This window comes from Canis lupus, chromosome 1, assembly GCF_048164855.1.
Source record: "Canis lupus baileyi chromosome 1, mCanLup2.hap1, whole genome shotgun sequence".
Lineage (NCBI taxonomy): Eukaryota > Metazoa > Chordata > Mammalia > Carnivora > Canidae > Canis > Canis lupus.
Window position 1 is genome coordinate 35506115 of NC_132838.1, and position 14589 is coordinate 35520703.

The 14589-nt window shown below is 37.3% G+C and overlaps 1 long non-coding RNA gene across 1 annotated transcript; it reads right to left on the reverse strand.

Annotated features, from left to right (window-relative positions):
• Positions 1-1768: 1768 nt before the first annotated feature.
• On the reverse strand, positions 1769-14492 carry LOC140633482 (uncharacterized). Its single transcript, XR_012031086.1, has 2 exons — positions 14371-14492; positions 1769-6558 (listed from the first exon to the last, which is right to left on the reverse strand). It is a non-coding gene; the product is annotated as an uncharacterized lncRNA (long non-coding RNA).
• Between the last annotated feature and the right edge of the window lie 97 nt (positions 14493-14589).

A 14589-nucleotide genomic window follows, 5' to 3' on the forward strand; every position in this document is an offset into this window, starting at 1 on the left:
TGGCTCCAAGGAAGTTACATAATTTTTGGTAAAGTGATTGTACATTTTCCCCAATATAAATACTTTATTTCTTTTTCTTACATTTTTCAATGGTCAGAAACTCCAAACATTGTTGACTGATAGTAGTAGTAACAGAAAAAAAAATTTAACTAATGACTTTAGTGTTATTACTTTTGATATTTCATTACTAAACATTGTATTTGCTAAGATTTCTAAAAAATATTCCTTGCCAAATTAAGAAAGTATGCTTCTTTCACAGCACACTAAGAATTTTAATCAGAAATAATTTTGAAATTTAGACAATGCCTTTTCATTATCTACTAAAATTAAATTTTCATATTTCTAATATTGAATAATTTTTGTGTTCCTGAATAAATTTGGTCAAGTATATTACTCTTTTAATGTACTGCAGATTTGATATTTCATAGATCATTTGAATTTGTGTTATCAGAGAGATTGGCCCATTATCATGTGATAAATTTATCAAGTTTATTGTATCAAAGGATGCTTTTAAGAGATTTGCAGCAGTTAAATAATATAGATTTTAACTTTAATTAGTTGATAATTTTGTTTTTTTGAGAAAACTAACAGGGCCCAGAGCCATTTTACTGGATGTTTGATAAATTTTTAGCTTTTCAATGAATATTAATCAATTTAGACTTACTAGATTTTATTCAGCCAAATCCAGTTGTTTGTATTTTCCAACAAAAACATCTTTTTGAAGCTTTTATTTGCAGGAAATAAACTTTATTTTAAAATTATTATTTTCGTTTTACATCCCTTTTCTTTGCTAATATTATGTTTGTGTTTTCTTGGGCTTATTTTGGCTAGATTTACCAGAGATTGGTTAGTTGGTTTGTCCATTTTGTTTTGTTTTTACAGTTTTTGAAATAATAGCTCACTGTTTCTATCAATAAACTATAATATTTGTTTCAGATGTGAGCACTCAAACAATAAAAATAAAACATACAAATTTAAAAACAGTCAAAAATAAAGGGAGGGGATATCTGGAAATAAAATCAAATGGAAAACTTAATCCATTTTTGTCACATACATGTGACAATGTATATAAGTAACAGAATAAATAGAACTACTCACACTGACAGACACTCATTTGATTTTTTTAATGTTTATTTGAACATTGGAAAAAGCAATTACTAAGCATTATCTAATATATCTGTATAGAATCCTTCTCTTACATGAAAAAAAAATTCTTTAGTTATTGGATGTTGTATATTCTTTCAACTTCTGTTCTATTCATTTGTATTCTATCACTAGTGGCTAGTACCATACTATACTTATTATATGTGAGCTTGTTTTCTATAGTAGCTATATTTTCTGGGGATCCATAACATCCTCTGGGGCCTTCTCCAGGGTTGGGGATTTTAAGCTCTTGATGGATCAGAATCAAGGTTGCTGGCACTGGATTTCTTGCATAAGCAGAGAACAGGACATCCCTGACACTTCTGTGAATATGGACTGGAAATTCTCCACTCTTCAGCTGGATTTTTAGAATAAATCAAGCTACCTACCTGAAGCCTAGGACAAAATACATTCACATGGCTTCAGAGAGCCAGGATAATAAAACTATGTAGAAATTCCTTCAAAATTATTGGATCCATAAAACCAGGCCAAAAGCAACACAAAACTGCTCAATAATATGGCCCAAGAGCAAGTGAAATACCTAATTATCATGGAAGATAAATCATAGACCCAACAAATGGAAAAGTTAATTCCTGACAAAGTAAAAATATTAGACTCATTGGAAAAGGACTTGAATATTAATATATTTAAATCATTCAAAGATATAACATATTTGATCTATGAAAGGGAGACAAGAAGTATAAATTCTTCCCAATCATACATTGAACATTTACCAATATTCAGATGTCACCAAGGAAATATCTTCAAATTATAAGAATCATCATAACAGAAATCATGGCATCCCCCCCCATGCACTGAAATTAGAAATCTACATACCAAATCATGAATGATATAGCTTAAGGTAAGGAGAAATTTATTTAAAAAACAAATTATTGGAAACAAATTAGGTAAGTGTTCAACTCAGTTACAAAAGAAAACATTACACCTAAAGATTGTAAAACTAGGAAATAATAAGTGTAAAGAAAAAAAATAAATAAAAACATTAGATTTTGAAAATACTAATAAGCAAGACAAACTTTCCAGTAGGACTTATCAAGAAGAAAAAGAAGTCACAATGATATTAGAAATGATACATAATACAGATTTGATAGGGAATTAATAAATCATGAGCTAATATATCAATAACTTTATACTAATGATTTTGAGAAATTAGGTGAAATGGACAAGTTTACTTAAAATGCACTTCATGAAATTGACCCAAATAGAAATACAAAATTTAACAATTAAGAAAATTAAACTTCTATTCAGAATAGTCTTTGACCACGCATGGCACAAGAGGCTCTATACATACGTAGTTTTGCAAGTTTTTAGCAAGCCATCAAGAAATAGATAATCTTTGTATTTTACCAAATATATAAAAACAAAATTAGAAAAGAGGGAAAACTACCCAGTTCATCCTATAATCTTAGCACTAAATGCAATCACAGGACTGAAAATGCAAAGTGAGGCCAAGCTCATTTATGTACTTGGAAACAGAAATTCAAACTAAATATTAGCAAATTTTGCCAGAGTTTACGTCATTTCATTGGTCTTTTTAAACTTTTCAAACTATTCTATTTGGTTTTTCTCTTTCTTTTTTTTTCTTTGCTACTAGGTTGAAAGTTTATCTTAAATCTTGCTTTCTTAATAAATGCATTTAAGGGTTAACATCCTCTTCTGAGTACTAGTAGCACCTGGAATGGCAGTTCCATATCTAGAGCACACTGGTCCATACAGCCTGGACACTGCTTCCTCCTGAAGGTCACTGCCTGCCCTGTGGGGCTAGGGGCTATCCATTACTGTTGATGCCTTTCTGACTACCGCACCTACACAGGGTATGAAGAACTCTTTTTAAAAAACTTTTCCCTATGCATTTTGACCATATTCCTCTTCTTCACTTGACTTTGTTTTTCATCTTTCACTTATTCATTATAGCTTCTGATCCAGAGAGACACCTTTTAAAATCTTCCAGGAAGGTTCTAGATTTTTTTCTTTAATTTTGTATTTTTAGGGGACTGTAGGGATTTGGGATGATAAGGGAAAGCTATAGCATTTAGTATGCTTTATATTTTGTGATAAACTTTATTTGTGATTAGTGGTAAGTTTTATAGTCTTGCATTTTACACTTAGGAATATGTTCCATTTTGAGTTAATTTTTTGTGGAAGGTGTAAGGTCTGTGTCTAGGTTCATTTCTTTTTCTATGGGGACATCAAGTTTTTCCAGCAAAACTAGAAAAGACTCCTTTCTCCACTGAATTGCCTTTGCTCCTTTATCAAAGACCAGTTGACTGTATTTGTGTAGGTTTATTCTGCTCCATTGATCTGTCTATTCTTTCTCTAACACCATACTGTCTTGATGACTGTAGCTTTATAATAAGTCTTGAAGTCAGGTAGTATCAGTCCTCCAACTTTGTTTATGTTGGCTATTCTAGGTCCATAAACTTTTGAAATAGCTTTACAAAATACCTTGCTGATATTTGATTGGAATTGCATTGAATAGACATATGATGTTGGAAAGAATTGACATCTTAACAGTATTGAGTCTTCCTATATGTAAGCATGGAATATCCATTTATTTAGATATTCTTTTATTTCTTTCATCAGAATTTTGCAAATTTCCTCATATCAATCTTGTATGTATTTTGTTAGATCCACACCTAAGTATTTCATTTTTGGTACTAATGTAAATAGTGTCTTATTTTTTACTTTCAAATTCCAACCTTTGTTGCTGTTATATAGAAAAAGAATAAGCTTTTGCATATTAACCTTGCATTTTGAAAAACTTGTTATAATCATTTATTAGTTCCAAGAGTTTTTTGATTTATACTGTGAGATTTTCTAGATAAGCAATTCATATCATCTGAACAAAGAAAGCTTTATTTCTTCCTTCCTGATCATATCATCTGAACAAAGAAAGCTTTATTTCTTCCTTCCTGATCTATATACTTTTATTTCATTTTCCCATTTATATGTATTATATAAGGACTGATTAATAAGGACTTTCAGTTCAATGTTGAGTAGGGATGATAAGAGAGAACATCCTTGTCTTGCTCTTGATCTGAAGGAGAATGGATTTCTTACCATTTGTGTTAATGCTAACTGAAGGGTCTTAAAAAATGTTCTTTAATAAGTTCAGGAAGTTTCCCTATGTTTATAGTTTGCAAAGATTCTTTAGCATGAATGAGCATTGGATTTTGTCATATGCTTTTTTTCCTTGAGTCTATTGATTTGATTATATGATTTATATCTTTAGCCTGTTGATGTGATGGATTACATTAATTGATTTTTGAATGTTGAACAAAACTTGCATGCCTAGCACAAATCCCACATGGTCATGCTGTATAATTTTTTATACATTATTAAATTTGATTTGTTAATAATTTGTTGAAGATTTTTACATCTGTATTCATGAGAGATACTCACCTCTAGTTTTCCCTGATGTAAATACACACTTTAATCAGTAATAATCATCAATTTTAATGAATGTACCGCACTAATGCAAGATATTAATGGTAGGGGAACCTGTGTGTGGCAGAGAGAGAGGGAGTATATGGAGACTTTCTGCTCAAATTTTCTGTATACCTAAAACTTTTTTTAAAAATTAAATCTATTAATGTAAATAAAATAAAAAGGAAAGAAAAAGTTGCCCTAAGGAAAGTTTTAGATCTGGCTCTGCCAGTAACTTTAGGCAAATCATTTAAATTTCAGAGCCTGTTTCATCATCTATAAAACAAAGGACCTAGAACAGTTGATCTTTAAGGTTTCCTCCAAATAGAAGAGTCATTCCGCCACTGTCAATATAAAGATGTCAGGCCTCCAATAAATATTAAGGTGGAAGAACAGGCTATTTTGAAAGAAAATAATCCATCAATTTAGGTAAAACTTAAAGGAACATCACTACACAATTCTTGAAAATAAATTACACTGAATATAGTTATTGGATAAATCCGGAATCAGATGTAGTTTTTGTGAAAGGAATAATGGAGAAATGAGGCATAAATAGGTATTGATGAAGCGTTCATTTAAAGAAGATAGAGCTCAAGTGTGTCAAAGATAACTTCAGATGACTTTGGTGCTATGAAATTAAACGATATGGTCAAATGATAACAAAGATTGTCAGTAATGGAAGTTTCGTGAAGGTTATTAAAAGTGGTTTGTGGGCCTGTGGGAGTCTTATCTCAAATTTTCCCATCCTTATGAATCAGATAATGGCATCGAAAAAGATGCTGAAATACAGATGTTGTTTCTGCCCAATATGTTTCTGTCCGATATCAGTGTGGGGGCAACAGGCAGTTGGGGGAAGGTGGGGTGTCAAAACTGTAGACTCTGAGGAAACACAACCCTAATTACATGGCTTATCAGTAGCAGAAGGGGAATTAGAACCTGGGATGGGATATGCACTGACTGGCATCATCAGGTGGCATGATATAGTGATTAAGAACCTCAAAACTTGGTTTTCTATCCTGGCTTTGACATTTACTGGCTGTATGATCTTGGGCAGTTTACTTAATTTTCTCTATGCCTCCATTTGCTCTTAATTAAAATGGGGATAATAATAGTAACCATCCTTAGTGAGGAGACAATGAGTTAATATTTGTAAAGTGTTTATATTAAAGCCTGACCTACAGTAAGTATTACCTGAGTGTTTATTAAATTAATAAAATACATAAATTTAAATTCTGGTCTTAGTACTATCCTACTATCCTCTGATTCAGCACTTTTTAAAGCATGCCAAGAAATAACCCCAATTACCTATCTGTACCATCATTTAGCTGCATGTAATGAAACACCCTAATACATGACTTTAAGCAAATAGGGGGTTATTTTTCCCATATCGTAAGAAGTCTGCAAGGAGGCAGGCTGCTATTGGCATTGGCTCAGCAGGTTATGGATGTCAGGGCCAATATCTCTGGTTATTTTCCTCATACTGAGAAAATGGCTACTAAAGTTCTTATCATCATATCACTGTGAAACAGGAAAAATAAGACTAGGGAAAAGCGGTGTTAGCAAAATATTCCTTAGAAGTCCTTCCAGCAATTTCCATCTTTACTCAGAATCATGGCATGGCCTAAACAGATCATTGTCTTCACAGATAACCTTTCAAAGATCCTTACAGGTGTCTTATCTTCTTCTGTGTTCAGACTCCAGGTGTCAGTGATGTGAACAATTCACCTGCTAATTTTGACACATGAATTTTTGCGAAGAATGGAAAGTGGATGCCCAGCTCCGGGGGTGAGGTGTCAGAACTAGCCTTGGCTCCAGCAGGCCTGCTTGGCTCCCAAGGTTTTCCTGCGGGTTGAGGGAGGCGGGAGTTCTCTCTGCTCTTAGTTGGCCAACTTCACAGATAATTTAATCTGGCTTCTGGCACTTGGCTGGATGGCTTGATGCTACCATCTCTCATGGCAAATCTGTTTTCTGAAAACAAAATGATGGTGTTTGGTTTAATTTTGTCAAACTCTTCTTTTGTACTGGATGTTTATTATGCTAGCTTCTAAACTGGACTTTTAACCAGCTCTGAGGATAACTAACACAGAGGGCCAATAAATGGACTGCAGACATTTTAGCTGCCCTTAATTCTTGGAAAAGGTTGCTTTATATGGTAAAAAGTAGCTACCCATCCCACCATCCCTGCATTCCACATTTCTGTAATACTGCCTGACTGCAGAGGCTCATAGTTCTCCCAAAGTCTTGCCTTTTATGGACAAAGAGTCTGGGACCCAAGGAATAGTTTAATTAGCTGCTTCATGGAATCTCAAACTATTGAGAAATATGCTTTCCATCTTACACAAGAGAAAGAATGTTCTGTGACAGCTGCATCCCCAGTGAATTGGCCACTTCCATGTGAAGGGCATCTTAGGGCAATCCCCTGCCAGGAGGGTGATGATGTTGTCCCAGTGATGCTCCTGAGGTGCCCCATCAAAACATGCTACAATTGCCATTTAGTATAATGTGAAAGGGCATTTCAAATGGCACGTCTTTGCATTATTGGAAGAGTTCTGTCAGAGCTGAGCCTTAAGAGATGAATAGACTTTCAACAGATGAAGAAAGTGATATGAATTAGTTGTACCCAAGGAGCATAGAAGAGTAAAAATAAATGTTGTGTTTTGGGGGAAAATAAGTATTCCGATGATAATGGGATACATAATATTTTATTTTATTTATTTTTAAAGATTTTATTTATTTATTCATGAGACACACAGAGAGGCAGAGGCACAGGCAGAGGGAGAGGGAGAGGCAGGCTCCTCGCAGGGAGCCTGACGTGGGACTCGATCCCGGGACTCCAGGATCATGCCCTGGGCTGAAGGCAGATACTAAACCGCTGAGCCACCCAGGGATCCCCAATACAAAATATTTTAAAAGGTATACTCATGTTAGTTGAAACACTGAGTTAAGGTTATGGATGTCAGGGCCAATATCTCAGATAAACTATGGAAGACATTGAGCACCATTATAAGAAAGTGGGATTTCCTGAAGGCCATGGGAAATCACTATTTTTGATGAGAGGAGTGATTTAATCTGACCTACAGTTTCAGGAGGATAATTCTAGTGGCAGGCAGTGGTGTGGAGATCCAAGGATAGAGGCAAAAGTAACAGAGTTTATTTCAGAAGGTAATAGTGGTATAAGTAGAAATTAAGGCTCAGATATGACGAATGTTGCAGAGAAAAAATATTATTAGAATTTAACTATCAGTTGGATGTTGTGGTAGAAACTGGTAGTGGTCTCCCAATGTTTGTTTTCTTTCCTGTATTAGATTCCTAGAGATGCTATTTTTTTAAAGATCTTATTATTTATTTATTTATTTATTTATTTATTTATTTATTTATTATTATTTATTTATTCATGAGAGAGAGAGAGAGAGAGAGAGGCAGAGACACAGGCAGAGAGACAAGCAGGCTCCATGCAGGGAGCCTGATGTGGGACTTGATCCAGGACTCCAGGATCACACCCGGGGCCGAAGGCAGGCGCTAAACTGCTGAGCCACCCAGGGATCCCCCCCGCCTCTTTTTTTTTTAATTCCTAGAGATGCTATTAACAAAGTACCACACACTGGAGGACTTAAACAGCAGAAATTTGTTGTCTCATAATTCTGGAGCCTAGAAATCAAGATATCAGCAGGGTTGGTCCCTACTAAGGCCCATGAAGGTAAATCTGTTCCAACCTTTGCCTAGCTTCTGGGGACAGTTTGCACTCCTTGGCATTCCTTGGCTTGTCATGACTCTAGTCTCTGCCTCCATCTTGACATGGCATTCAGCCTGAGTGACTCTGTCTTTTTATAAGGACTCCAGTTGTATTGGCTTAAAGATCTACCATCTGCCAGTATGATACCATCTTAACTAATTGCATCTGCAATGACCCTATCTCCAAATAAGACCACTTTCTGAGGTAGTAGGGATATGAACTTCAACATACATTCTTTGGGGGGGAAATTCAACCCATAACATCCCTTTTCCACACTAATGGAACCCTGATTTGGGGCTGGGTACATGACCACCCAGAATGGAGGCCGCTTTTACTAGCTGTGGCCATGTGGAAGAGTGCTGGCTAATGAGGTGAAGGTGGAATCATGTGGCATCTTCTATAAATCTTCCTTAAGGGACAGTGTACATATGCTCTTTTCACTCATCTTCATATTTTCCTTCATCCTGCTTCAAGGAATAGAGTTGTCAATTACAGCCAAAGTAGCCTTAACTTTTATAGGTGATGAGGAGGAGTGAGTGACAGTTATTTTGGACACCCTGGATAAGATGTTAACATGGAACTCTTTCAAAATGATAATTAAAAAGTCCCTACCTACAGCTGACACAAGCATACAGATGTGTGTGTGTGTGTGTGTGTGTGTGTGTGTGTATGTGTGTTGGTACACAAACTTGCAAAATTTTAATTGCAATGCATTTACACAGGCATTTATTCTGGTTTTTAATAGACCAAATTATGCACTGTAACTTACAATTAGCTTTATTTAATTATGTTACATGCCTGCCCTCTGAAAGATTTGAGCTTAAGACAGCTGAGATATCTTTAAACGTCTGCTTAATATTTGTTTAGAATAGAGGCTGAAGGCTATGGGGAAGAAAGCCCCTCTCACCTCTACGACCCAGAGCAATTGAGTTCTAGTCCCAAACTCTTATACATAGTTCATCCAGCAAACCAAAAGTATGTAATTACCCTGACATCACTGGGGAGAATAATTTTAGCAATGATTTGTTGTTACTCTAGATCCTGTAGATCTCTCTTATCTGTCATCCTATCACCTAAGTTGTTTCTGAAAATGTTTCTTCTAACAATGCTCCATCCCCTCCCTGAGAATTCTGGTGAATGAGTTACCTACAGCTTGCCATATTTCCAGAGATACTTTAGTATTAAGAAACTGGCACCTCTAGGCCATCTGGCTCCATCCTGACGTTTCTAATATAACATGTTGGTGCTGTAACCAGAGAATAGGAATGCTGCAGAGTGTCTAGAGAAGGAAATAATAAGTACAATAAGTACATGTAGATTTTGAATCACCAGTAAGTCATCCAAGTAGATCGTTCAGAGCAGGAAGACCACATATTTCCTGAAGAGGGATTTTATTTGAGAGAGAGAGAGAGAGAGAGAGAGAGCAAGCATGCACATGGGAGCAGGGGGGAAGGGCAGAGGGAGAGAGACAATCTCAAGCAGACTCTCCAACAAGCAAAGAGCCCGACGTGGAACTCAATCCCACAACCCTAAGATCATGACCTGAGTCAAAATCTAAAGTCTGACAGTCTGGGAACCCTGGGTGGCGCAGCGGTTTGGCGCCTGCCTTTGGCCCCGGGTGCGATCCTGGAGACCCGGGATCGAATCCCACGTCGGGCTCCCGGTGCATGGAGCCTGCATCTCCCTCTGCCTGTGTCTCTGCCTCTCTCTCTCTGTTACTATCATAAATAAATAAAAATTAAAAAAAAAAAAGAAGACTATCATTTAAAATAAATAAATAAATAAATAAATAAATAAATAAATAAATAAATAAATAAATAAAGTCTGACAGTCAACCAACTGAGCCACCCAGGTGCCCCTGAAGAGGGAAAGTTAAAATAGATTTATGCCAAGTCCTGCTGGATGTGCTGGATCTGGATACATGCACACAAAGATATGTCCCAAGCAAGATGAGTATCATTGACAAATGCACTGACAGACTTCAGGGAGTAAGGAGAATGTTGCAGATCTATATGTGATCTATCTGGTGATTTGTGCATAATCTCAACACTATCTTTTCTATAGCTTTTCAGTGGCTTTCCATAGAATCCTTGGTTTTTACCAATCTCATAATTTAGTAGAGTTCTCTATAGCAAACACAGTCCATTTTTAAATCTGTGAAAACTGCTGTGACCAGCAATATCAGCACAACTGTAATGGCTGCTGCTCATTTAGCTTGTAAATAACTACTCTTCCCACTTAATAGCAAAAAAATCTGACTAATGAAATGCAATGGTACTGAGTTTCATATCTAAGGTAATTTTTAAAAATCTCTAATTAGCATCAATTGTTGGAAAAAAGTATGATTTTTTACCTACTTCTTTTACTTAGATTTTTTAAAGTTTATTTGACAGTCAAGAGAGAGAACACAAGCAGGGGGAGAAACAGGCAGAGGGAGAGGGAGAAGCAGGCTCCCCACTGAGCAGGTGGCCTGATGTGGGTGGGCCTTGATCCCTGAACCCTGGGAACATGACCTGAGCCAAAGGTAGATGCTCAATTGACTGAGCCACCTAGGAACCCCTTTTATTTAGATCTTAATCTTTCCCAACTGCCTTCTAGGGCAAAACAGCTCTCCTTGGCACCTCAGTTCATATAAACATTTATAAAGAAACACACACATTAGATGATAAAAGAGTGGTTTCTTAAATGGGTTTTAGCTATAAATAATGGTTAAAAAGTGACTTTCTCAATTCAAAATGCTGTCATTACACTGAATTTATAGTGACAAAAGAAAACCTGGAAACAATCTAAATGTCAAAAAGAGAAAAGTTTAAGAAAAATATGATATTCATATTATGTCATGCTATGCAATTGTTAAGCATGATTTTATAGAGTTTTATTATTTATTTATTTATTTATTTATTATTTATTTATTTTTAAAGATTTTATTTATTTATTCATGATAGACATAGAGAGAGAGAGGTAGAGGGAGAAGCAGGCTCCATGCCGGGAGCCTGATGCGGGACTCGATCCCGGGATTCCAGGATCACGCCCTGGGCCAAAGGGAGGCACTAAACCACTGAGCCACCCAGGGATCCCCGATTTTATAGAGTTTTAAATAGCAAGAGAATATTCTTATTAAATACAAGTTGCTTGATGCAAATTGTTACATAGTATGTCACAAGTAGCTATGTATGTATTGTAAACAGACTGGTCTGTGCTGTATGTTTGTAGTGTTTTCTCTGGTTGATGAGAGCAGGAGCAATTTTTTAATCTTCCTTTTTTAATATCACACATAAGCTGCTTTTGTAAAAAGGAAAAAATAAGCAACCCAAAGGGATCTTTTCTATAGCACCAAGGGTATTTTCCTCATGTCCAAGAAATACATCCCAACTTTTACCCTTGTGGTGCAGACAAATATGGAAGGAAAAGGATTTGCTCAAATATATTGATATTGTTAGAAAATGCTTATCTAATGCAAACACAGAACCAAATGAAATGCATAAACATTGACTATTATAAGGGTATGCATATATATAATTCTTCCTTTTGAATTTTAAGCAAAGACCACAGCTATATAAAGTTGGCTACTTGGAATACAACATAAGGGAGACACAGGGGTCCTTGTCATTTCCAAGATTAGCAAGGATTATCATCACCAATATGTCAGACACCCTTTCCTGAAAGAAAGAAATAAAGAAAGAAAGAAAGAAAGAAAGAATCTATACCAGTTTTTAGAAGTTCTTAAGGAAGAGTATGTCCAGCCTATACACTACAGACTAAGAGTTAAAAGCTATTACAATAGTCAAACAACACTAAGGTAACTAGAATTTAAGATAGGGTCTTAAAATCTTTCAGTGGGAAACATATTTCTATGAACCTCAACTGGGTAAAGGTATTCTCCTTTATCACCACTAATTGTGTGGTAGAATGAAAAAGCTAAAAAAGTGACAGGCAGGTATTTCTTTTCTAGGGTGAAAAACAGTATTCTCTAATTCAATACAGAATTACCATAGAAATATGTATCAGTAAATAATGTATTACAGTTCCTAAAATGGGGCTACTTTTACTGAGTGAAAATTTAAGTGAAATTTTAAGCAATATCCCATTATATTATTTACACTATAAAAACAATCTCTGTGTAAATTTTTCTCACACACACAAAAAAATACCTGTAAAACATAACTAAGATTATTAGATATGGTATAAAAAGCCAAAAAAAAAAAAAAAAAACAAACAAACAAAAACCCCAACCTGGACATGCTAACAGTGAACAAGAAGAAGTTCCAAAAATTGTAGACTGACATCCCATAAAATATTTGAGTAACGGTTTATGCTGATGTTTCATTAAAAAAAAAAAAAAGAAAACAACAAAAAAACCCCTCCAGGAGCACCTGGATGACTCAGTGGGCTAAGTGTCTGACTCTTGATTCCTGCTCTGGTCATGATCTCAAGATTGAGATGGATACTCATGTTGGTCTCCACCCTGGGGCTGAAGCCTTCTTGCTTAGAATTGCTCCATCTCCCTCTGGCCCACAGATATCCATCTCCTGCTCCAAAACAAAACAAAATAAAACAATAACTCCACAAAGCTATTTAATAATGATTATCACATGCAGAATAACAAAATCAAGCCCATTAGAATGGGTTCAAACTGTTATTTGACTGCTATAATTATTTATTTAAAAAGAAACTGATCATAGACTAAAATCTTAAATGACTTTATGAAAATGTTATATTTTCTAACGATGGGAATGAGAATTTTATTAATGGTTTTCTAAAATGTATGGCAGGAAGGGTATACCAAACTTTGAGACTATCAGATTAACTTGTAAAACTTTATTAAGGACCTAGTAAGATCTTTAGTAGATCCACTTTTTCACTTTGCAATCTTAAGAACGTGACAAAAAGAAATAGATCCAATTTTTGCATGGACGTGTTGCATATTGCAACATATTGCATGGACTACAATTATTGATAATGAATAACTTTATGCTAGTAGAATGTTCTCGGAGTTACCTTGATTTTTGTGATATCAATTTCGTTTTTTTTTTTTAAGATTTTATTTTTTTGAGAGGCAGAGTAAGCGAGAGAGAGAATAGGAGTGGGGGGAGGGAGAGAGAGAAGCAGACTCCCTGGGAGCAGGAAGCCCTACGCCGGGTTGGATGGCAGGAGTCTGGGATCCTGACCTGAGCCAAAGGCAGACACTTAACCAGGTAAGCCACGCAGGTGCCCCTTGACATCAATGTCTATTAGTATAATTATAAGGCAAAACAAACAAACAAGCAAACCAACCAACCAACCAACCCCTACGGGTTTCTCTATTTTGGCTTAGAGTTTGATTGGAAATTTTCAGGAAAACATCCCTGAGTTGCTACTTTCTCTTTATCTCGAACACTCCGCTTTCCCTGCCCCCTACTCCACATTCAGTGACTCAGAGACTATTTGGAGAGGACACCTGTTTTCAATGGATCCACAGGAAATACCTATGTTGTCTTTTCACAATCTGACCCTGCATCTGGCTGGCTGAAATGTGATCATGATATTTAAAAAATAAAAAAAAAATGCTGCCCACAGGCTGAGGCAACTTCGCTGCGACAGCATTTACTGGAAGGCACTTATTTTCCTTCCATGAAGCTCTGGTGTCGTACGTTAGGAAAAAAAAAAGGGGGGGGGGGCGGGGCGGGGAAGAGCAATGCCAGTTTAACCCTCAAAGGACAAGTATTAAGTTACACACTCGAGTTTTGCTTCCAAACTCAGAGGGGGATGTTTCGAAGCAGAACCAGTCTTGAAGCAGAAACAGTTGCCTGCCTGACACCCCTTTCTCTAGGACCCTTGTTTATAAACCTCCTGTCCAAAGTTCCCAGGCCGCCGTGTCGCACCACGTATGGGCAGGCTGTTTGCAGACCTCGTGCGGCGGAGCCCGGGCAGCCCCCGCACGCCCCGCCCCGCCCCGGCCCGCCCGCAGGTGCCACCCGCCGCGCGCTCCCCGAGCCCCGCCGCCCTCGGAGCCCGCCCACCTGACGCCCAGGGGGCGCCCCCGCCCGGCCTCCCGGGGCCCCGCGCACCAGGAGCAGAATGACGGAGATGACGAAAGAGCTGACGTCACGGCGCCCGGCCGCCGCCGCCCCGCCCCGTCCCCCCGCGCAGGTCGCCGGGCGCTCGCGGTCGCCGTCCCGCGGGGCGCGCCCGCCCCAGACCCCGCCCCGCCGCGCCGCGCCGCGCCGCGCCGAGCCAGGGATCCCCCGGCGCCCGCCCCCGCGCGGCCTGCGCCGCCCCGCCCCGCC